At 37.3% G+C, this 9,181-nt stretch overlaps 1 protein-coding gene and 2 pseudogenes across 4 annotated transcripts in view; 1 reads left to right on the top strand and 2 right to left on the bottom strand.

The window, feature by feature from the left end:
* Positions 1-1,159: 1,159 nt before the first annotated feature.
* On the bottom strand, positions 1,160-1,840 carry LOC100949498 (annotated as a pseudogene). Its single transcript, XR_002773689.1, has one exon. The product of XR_002773689.1 is annotated as an activated RNA polymerase II transcriptional coactivator p15 pseudogene (transcript).
* A 75-nt stretch (positions 1,841-1,915) lies between these two features.
* The window catches only part of LOC100959997 (interferon-induced very large GTPase 1-like), a 29,392-nt gene continuing 22,126 nt past the window's right edge, over positions 1,916-9,181 (top strand). For 2 of the 3 annotated variants that reach the window (XM_023514001.1, XM_023513936.1), the window contains exon 1: positions 2,070-2,196. The gene's annotated coding sequence lies outside the window, so the exon portion shown is untranslated. Of the gene's footprint in view, positions 1,953-2,069; positions 2,197-9,181 lie in introns of those variants that run through there. The other variant, XM_023513969.1, reaches the window with a different exon arrangement.
* On the bottom strand, positions 7,013-7,517 carry LOC100960306 (annotated as a pseudogene).

Below are 9,181 nucleotides of genomic sequence, written 5' to 3'. Positions count from 1 at the left end.
TGAGCCCAGGAGTTGGAGGTTGCTGTGAGCTGTGATGCCATAGCACTCTACCCAGGGGGACAGCTTGAGGTTCTGTCTCAAAAAATAAAATAAAATAAAATAAATAAATTACATCTATATTGAAAGTCTCCATTTGTAAGGGCATCCATCTTTCTACAACTCAACCACTAGAAACTTTTCCAATGGCAGGGAGAGGCATTCGCTTAAAGTTCACATAACAAACTTTACCTTTGTTTTTGTTTAAGTTACTTGTCCTGACCATATCGTCTTTACTGGGCCTTCAGCTATATCCTTCTTTATCTTTGGGCAAATAATTGTGTTTATATCTAAGTTCTGTAAATTTTCTGTCTTGCTTCACCTGAGAACCATGCCTTAGGAAGTCCAAAGTTAGGGTCTCCTAGCTAACAATTACCTAAAGGAAAGGAACAGGGTGTGGAATCTTCAAAAACTGCCAAATGAATACTCTCAGTAATAGCTATAATATTTGTTTTGATCTGTGTTTCTCTGTGTCCATATGGATATATGTATTATGTGTATGTTATATTTCTCTACCAAAATATATAGAAGAGCTCTAAGTAATTGCCTTAAAGGAAAAAAAAAAAGAAGGCTCTTAAAAATATTGTAATGCCTTGCAGTTCACATGACTTGGATAAATGTTTGGTAAATAAGAGTAGTTTAATATTGATGGTTTAATGAAAATAGCTACACTTTTTGATCAGCAAAATACCTATGTACTTAAACTTTAGGGTTCTTACCTAGGTGAAAACTACCTAACATTTGCAAGCTGTAAAATTGGTTAACAGGCAAATAACTTTAGATGATCTCCAGTTTTGTTTAATGAACAATTCAAGTACATTTGTTAAGAATGAGTAAATCAGGTGAATTGTAAATGGGATAGCAGTTTATAAGTGAACTTCTCATAGTTTTAAAAATCTTTTTCAGCACCTTTAAGTTTTACTCATGAAATATTTCAGTCATTTCTAAGTATGATAAAATACTGAAATGTTAATTACAGAACCTAGGTTAAATTTCATTACTGGCTTCTTAGATTTTATAGAAAGACAACATAAACTCAGAATTATTTGATTTTGAATAGTTCCTTTAGTACAGACTACTATTAAGAGTGTACTTCAGTTCTTGGTAATTTTTTTTTTTCACTCAGAACATTTTTAATAATGCACATTAAAAAAAAGTATTCATCGTACAAATTGTTCCGCAATCCAAACATACAATAGCTTGGAGCACATTTAGAAAACAAAGCCAATGTAAAAAGACAGATTAAAACAACTAGAACAGTACAGGTTTTGTATGGCTCGGATTTTACAGTTTTCTTACTGCATCGTCAATGTCAGAAATCTGTTCCTTCAGCTGGCTCCACTGCTCCGGATTTAAAGAAATATCTTTCCTTCCTAGTTTCATTTCACCTTCTGGATCCATCCAATATTCTCTAATATTAATAAGAACTTTCCCTTTAAAGTCCTAGACACTAATGTACCTCATATTCCCAATCTGAAACATGTTATCATCTCTGCTGCTGCTGCTCTGTTTGAAAGATGACAGAGCTCTTGAAGTTTCACCAGTCTTTTGCTTCTTCACAGGTTTCTCTAGAGCAACTTGCTTTTTCCTCTTTAACTTTTTGTCAACTTCACTGTCTGAATCACTGCCAGAGGAGCTTGAAGAAACTAGTTCCTTTGATTTAAGGATTGCTCTGCTCCTGCAGTCTTGCATCCATCTGCTCGCTTGCTCGCGACAGTTCTTGGTAATTTTAAATCCAGGTTTCATGACAAAATATAAACGGGTTTCCTTTTAATCGGCTGACTTTTTGTAAAAGAAAAAAAAAAAAAACAGCAAAGAAAAGTGAAACCAGCTTTGCACTTCCTGCTTCCTGGATAAATTTACTTCTCTCACAATACCAAGCCAAAGCCTGGGGTGGAGGTGTAGAGTTAGCAGCTGTGAGTCGGGAACTTACTCTTTTTTCTTTTCTTTTCTTTCTTTCTTTCTTTTTTTTTTTTTTTTGTTTTGAGACAGAATCTCACGTTGTCACCCTTGGGAGAATGTTGTGGTGTCATAGCTCACAGCAACCTCAAACTCTTGGGCTTAAGCGATTCTCTTGCCTACAGGAATAGAAAAGAACCTACTCTTCATGCAGATTTCTCTGCAGCAACCGGCAGACTGGAACTGAGCCTCAAGAGACAGGTAGGTGAGGAAAACTTGGGAAAGAGATTAGACAGAGAGACACAACAAGCTTAGGAACTGAAACAGAAACTGATGTAAACCATTTTAGGAATCAGTCAGACACAGAGGGAGATTAAGACAGGCTGAGAACACAAACATGAATTTGTCATCATCATTCTCTGAAAAAATACCTACAAAACTGGGAGAAGATGGAATACATAATCTAAGCATACACAAAACAATTTGGTAATTTTCATTTTATTTATTTTTTTGAGACAGTCTCACTATGTCGCCCTCAATAGAGTGCCATGGTGCAACAGCTCACAACAACCTTTAACTCTTGGGCTTAAGCGATGCTCTTGCCTCAGTTGCCCTAGTAGCTGGGACTAAAGGCACCCACCACAATGCCCGGCTATTTTTTGGTTGTAGTTGTCATTGTTGTTTGGCAGGCCTGGGCTGGGTTTGAACCCACCAGCTCCTGTGTATGTGGCCTGGTCCCAAGCCGGTGAGCTATAGGCGCTGAGCCCAATTTGGTAATTTTTATTATCAAATAAAAGCAAATCCGGATGTAGGTAAAGAGAAACTTTATTCAAAAAGATTATTGCAACCAAAGAAAAAAGACTGTTGAAACATGGAGAAGAATCCAACCATAAAAGGTACAAGCATCTTAAAATCTAGGCATATAGAAATTTTCTTTTTCAGGGGAAAGTCAGCAAGGCTACAAAGAGACCAGTATGAAAACATTAAGATATTCAAGGAATATTTTCCCCGAAGTCAGTTAATTCTTATGAAGAGTTGTATACTGAGTCAGGAGAAAAGTAGGTCAAATTCAGGAACATGTATAAAGAAGAGAAGCTTAAGTAATGTTTGCTGAAGATAATAATCGTTTTGTTTCTATTGATCAGTGCCTGTAAACAGTTCAGCTAATCTTTTATGAGGCAAAGAATGGGAATTCAAAGGGTCTGTGTCTGGCCTACCATCAATTAAAGAAGGAGACATGAGTCTTACCCAAGCTGTATGGTTAAGAGTGGATCTTTGTAATGCAGGAATGGAAGGAAACTTTCCTTTAGCCTCAAAAATTTGCTGATAGATCAATTTACAAGTAAGGCAGATTAACAAGAGACAAGTTTATTTAACCATGTATGTGAGGAGAATCAGAGTGATTACTCAATATCCCAATAAAGTTCAGATATTTTTACCTGTCCTTTCAGAGGGGAGGGAGAGGTGAGGAATACAGGTATTTCTGTTTAGGGGCAATAAACAGTTGTTAAGGAAAATGAATAGACCTGGGAGAAAGAATGAATGGGGGAAACAGAATGACTTACAAATAAACCTGAGAGAAAGACATAGTGTTTAAAATAATTTGGGCCATGTCTGGTTGCATTCTTGATAGGTTTTCCCTATAAGGTACTGAGGTAACAGGGAGAGAAAGGAAAGTCCATTATTCTTTAGATCTGTTACTCTGGTTTATGAAGATAGAGAAAAAGGCCCTTCCATGCTTCTTTGATCTCAATTGGCCTGTTATTCAAAATACTCTCAAGAAGTTATATTTTGGGTTAAAATTTCTTGACTCCCTTCAGCAAGTAAGCCTTTTCTCAGAACACAAAATTGGTTGGATGGAAATATTTAACTATAGCTATTTTCCAGGACCAAAGTGTTACTGGACTAAGAGCGTCCTGCCACCTATCACTGTCAGCCAATATGTAGAGACAGAGATAGGTCTACCAAACTTTATTTGTCAAAAGGCTAGGATTCTAGAGAAAGTGAGTAGCCTCTCCAAGACTGTTCTGATCTTCCATTTCCAATGTCACAGTTTTATACATTTAAGTTCAAAGTGAAGACCATGTTAACCCTTATCTTAAAAAATAATCAGCAAAGCCCATGAACCATAGTAAACAATAATTATGGCATAAAACAATATTCTAATTCAAAAGTTAATGTCCTAAATCAAGCCACCTAAACTACTCAAGATAGGCATCTTTAGGGTGGGAGCTAAATTTACCAAACGGTGAGAATGGGAGACAGAAGGTGACCATCAGGCAGGACTTAAACTGACCAGACCAGCTGCGTCATGTCAGCCCTAGCCTGACGGATTCCATTTTATTCTCCCTACATGTACTCATGTACTTTCATTCCCTACTCCTATTACCTACCACATTTCATATCTATGAAATAGATTTTTTTTGTGACAGAGTCTTACTATGTTGCCCTTAGTAGAGTGCTATGGCATCACAGCTCACAGAAACCTCAAACTCTTGGGCGAAAGCAATTCTCTTGCCTCAGCCTCCCAAGTAGCTGGGACTACAGGCACTCACAACAATGCCCGGCTAGGTTGTTGTTGTTGTTGTTGTCATTGTTGTTTGGCCGGCCCCAGCTGGGTTCAAACCCACCAACCTGGGTGTTTGTGGCCAGCAGCACCCTACCCACTGAGCTATAGGCACTGCCCTATGAAATAGATTTTAAATAGGAATAATGACTACGAATTCTTGCACTTGTCCTGGGATTGAATTTATTCAGGAAAGGGACAGGTTTAAAGTTATACTAGGAACAACATGAAACACAGTTAATAAAAGACAACTAAAGACACATTAAACAATAACAAACAAAGATGTCTAAGATTAACATACTTTCTGTCCCAACAACTGAAGTTTTTAACCCTCATTTCTGCACAGTTCTGTAGTCCACTAGTCCAGCTTGAGTTTGCTGCTTTTTCTCAGAGACATAAGACTAGATGTGGGAATGTTGTAATCCAGACAATTTGACTATTATAGGAGTTGCAAGTAGGATGTTCAAAGGCCAGTCAAAAGGGAAAGGCCAGTTTCCCTTGAGTTCATCAGGCCTTTTTCCCCAAGTCCTGAAGATAATCTGGGTACCAGCTAGAATGCATGTAGGTTTCAGGAAGCAGGGCAAGGGACCTCTTCTTCAGCAATTCGGAGGGTGGCACAGTGTAGCTGAGGAAGTAGCTAGGCTTGCCATAACAGAAATCAAAGGTCATTTGTTGGAGGCCTTGAGAAATTTGGGAAGGCATCATGGGTAGTAGGTCCAAGGCCAGCTGAGTCAGTTCCTTGGTTTTCATGGCTCCATTACTGGAATGCAGGATCTGGAAAATATATCTCAAAAACTCCTCCAGGGTAAAAAAGTAAACAGAGGTTCAATCTGGCTTGTTTACACTGACAGGGATGAAGTCAGGGCTGTATCAAGTGTAAAAGAATGAAACCATTTACACTATCGATGAGAAGACACACACATAGTGCTCCATAAAGACCTTGTACAAACTCCAATCACTGCAATTATTAAAAATATTATAACTAACCTTTCAAATTATGTGTCACCTCAATAAATTGTAAACTCAGAAAAAAAGAAAAGAATGAAACCATTTAGCAGTCACCTACAAATATCTGTAAGTTCTGGGTTTTGAGCCTAAGGTTTGCACAATGAAAACATTAGTATTCTTTTTTTACAGTCTTAGCAGAGTTCTTAAGATAATACTTAGTTTTAAGAGTCTCTATAGCCCAGGTTGAAGGAAGGAAAAGAAGGGTGAGGGGAGAGGAAAGGGGAGGACAGATGGAGGGAGGTAATCGGTGGGACCTCACCTATGGTACATATTGCAAGGGTACCTGTGAAATCTATTAATATAGAGTAGAGGATAAATATATTAACACAATAATTAAGTGAGGTGAAGGCTATGTTAACCAGATTGATGTAAGCATTTCAAATTGTATATAAAACCAGCACATTGTACCCCATAAATGCATTAATGTACATAGTTATGATTTAATAAAAATTTAAGAGAAAAAAAGAGTCTCTATAGAACTAATATAAAGTTTTGGGCTATTCAAGTGAATATTCCTGAAAATCAGTTAAGTGTGGGGCCACTTATGAGGCCATGTTGTAGCCACATCATTTAGTGGGAATTTTTTTTTTTTTTTGAGACAGAGTCTCACTATGTCACCCTGGGTAGAGTGCTGTAGCATCATAGCTCACAACAACCTCAAACTCTTGGGCTTAAGTGATTCTCTTGCCTCAACCTCCTGAGTAGCTGGGACTACAGGCGCCTGCCACAATGCCTGGCTATTTTCTGGTTATAGTTATCATTGTTTGGCAGCTCTGGTGTATGTGGCTGGTGCCCTAGCTGCTGAGCTATAGGCACTAAGCCTAGTGGGAAATTTTATTCAGGCTTCAATTTCTCTTGACGTTATCTATATAGACACAGCTGATAGTATTTAATACTGCACAGATTCCTTCCAGTTTGGTCACAGGAAATCTTTGTTGAGCCTTAAGGCTTTTTTACCATCAGTCTTAAAGACAAATCACTAATCACATTTCTTTTGGCATATAGTCTGCACATTTGGACAAGTATTCTCGGCAAGCTTTTATAATGTTACTTCTGGGGCAGTCATCCCAAAATATGTCAGAGACATATACATTGGGGTAAATATTTTTAACTTTGTTTTTTTTCTCAGTGCCCACTTTGAAATTAAAAGATTTTACATATTCAAACCTAATATGTTATCTCAGGGCTAAGAAGCAGAGGGGAAAAAAGAACAAATTGGAGCAAATATGACTACTGTATATAATTCTACATTCTTTGGCCAGTTTCTTAGTACTATTAACAGATCATTTTAGTTAAATAGCTATGTCTCATTCTATGATCTGGCATTGCAGACAAGGCTAGAATCTAATACAGGTGAGCCACAGTTTTGTTTGTTTGTTTTTTTTAGTACAATGTTTTATAACAATAGAGAGTAGCTGAAAATACTACCTGCTAATATAGACAATATGATACACAAGCTCAGGGGGAGGAGTGAGCAGGGTGAGTGTGGAAGAGGCCACCAGTTTAGACTAAGAGCCTTTCGATGTACTACTGAATGGACTGGATCTGCTGCTTCAGCTGTGAGTCTTCTTTGATAGTGACAGAACATGCAGTGACAGGCCTGGAGACCCCACAGGGCCTCCCTAAGGCTTGCTTGGAGTGCACAAACACATAGGGCACATTCTTGTCTTCACATAGCAATGGGACGTGCAGAATGATCTCCGGTGGCTCAGCATCTGCAGAACTCAGAGATACCCCTGTTGACGGTTTTGATGGCCTCAGTGGCTCCTTTCCAAAGCTGCTTATAGTTACATGACTGCTGAAGGAGGTGCAACAGTTTCTTGGTGAGGTGGGCATCAGCAAGGGAGTTGGTCTTGGGATTTACAATAGCCTCAATCATAACTGTAGTTCCATGGGCTGGACATGCCTCAAAAAGTACAGCCAAATTCAGGATGAGAACACTCACCTCAGACTCCACAGTTTCTTATTTTTGAAACATATTTTTCTTCCTCTGATTTTCCATTTTACTACAAACAGTTTACAGCAAAATCAATTTAATTGCCCAAATAAACTGTACTTTCAGTATACTGGGTCTGATCATTTACATAAAGTGCAATAAGAATAATTATTAGCCATCTAGAACTTTTCTTTCTTTTAAAACTGGCTTTGCTGGAACCTTTTATAAGGAATCTCAAGTTAGATTTAAAAGCCTCTCACGAGCCCAAGTTTCATCTGTGCCATTAGATACCTGTATACATTGGGTGAATTCCTCTTCTCTCAAGGTCCCAAAGCAAATTAGAATTCCCACAACTGTGAGAAAGTAACATTTTTTACTCACCACAGATCAAGAAATGTTATCAATGAGGTATCTGGCCAGTTTTTCCATTGGGTTATTTATTGGCCTTATAAAGTCAACCTTAATTCCTCAACACCTCTGAACCAGGTGACCTCTGGCCACCTCAAAAAATGTCATTCTAGTCAAAGCCTTGGTAAAATAACCATTATCTTGTATTTTGTCCTGTAGAAGAAAATAGATTTTTTTTTTTTTTTTTTTGGCAGTTTTGTCCGGGGCTGTGCTTGAACCCACCATACCAGCTTATGAGGCCAGTGACCTACTCCTTGAGCCACAGGCACCACCCAGAAAATAGATTCTTATTGAACTTATGTAAATAACTATACTGTCAGAAATTAAGACTACTTACAAATGGTTTCCAAATTCCAGAGAAGTCAAGGAGAAGGAAAAATAAATGTTTCAAATATTCTTTATAAGTACCTACATTGCTGAAAGCTGTAAATAGCTCAAAAGATGGAAAAGAATTTTCTTGACTTCTGGAAATCAGAATACAAAGAATCAGCAATGTTTTAAACAAAAAGTCATTAAAAAATTAGTTTAGTTCTGTGTAATTAATTTCTGTTCTGTTTTAGCTTTGTAATTAAAGTCATGGACGTGTGCTTTTAATCCTATAGTCTATGATCTCTAAAGTTATCAGAAATTTGTATTCAAAAGAATCCATTAACATTTCCATTACTTTCCTTGAAGGATAAATTTTGGACCTAAGCAATTACATAAAAACATTTTATGAGATGAATTAAAAAATTATTATTGATAACATACACTCAGACAGCATAATATTTGATAATATTAGAACATATGTATATATACAAACATAATCCACAGAAAATTAACCACCATTTCATAATTGACAATATTTTTCCCTAGTTTCAAAGAAATTTAATATAATTACACATTATATTAAGGAACAGGTGATACATTATCACTCGTTAGAAACTGATCATTCTGTATTAAAATAGATTTTAAAATTCAGTGTATTTCTTTATTACCACTGAGGAAATCTTAGCCCCTTCTGCCTAAAAACAATATATTTAAATTATTGTTGTATAGTCATTGCTTTCTGTTAATTCCTCAAATCATTTAGATAGTCCTATTTTCTTTTCTTTCTTTTTTTTTTTTTCCAGATAGAGTGTTCCTATGTCACCCTGGTAGAGTGCTGTGGCATTACAGCTCACAGCAAACTCCAACTCTTGGGCTTAAGCAATTCTCTTGCCTCAGTCTCCCAAGTAGATGGGACTACAGACCCCTGCCACAACGCCTAGATATTTTTTGGTTGTTATTGTCATCATTGTTTGGCAGGCCAGGGTGGATTTGAACCTGCCAGCTCCAGTGGATGTGGC

The sequence above is a fragment of the Otolemur garnettii genome, unplaced genomic scaffold, assembly GCF_000181295.1.
Source record: "Otolemur garnettii isolate 467f Iridium unplaced genomic scaffold, OtoGar3 scaffold00001, whole genome shotgun sequence".
NCBI classification, from domain to species: Eukaryota; Metazoa; Chordata; class Mammalia; order Primates; family Galagidae; genus Otolemur; species Otolemur garnettii.
Note: the sequence above shows the minus strand (reverse complement) of the source record. Positions and strands in the feature narration are given on the sequence as shown.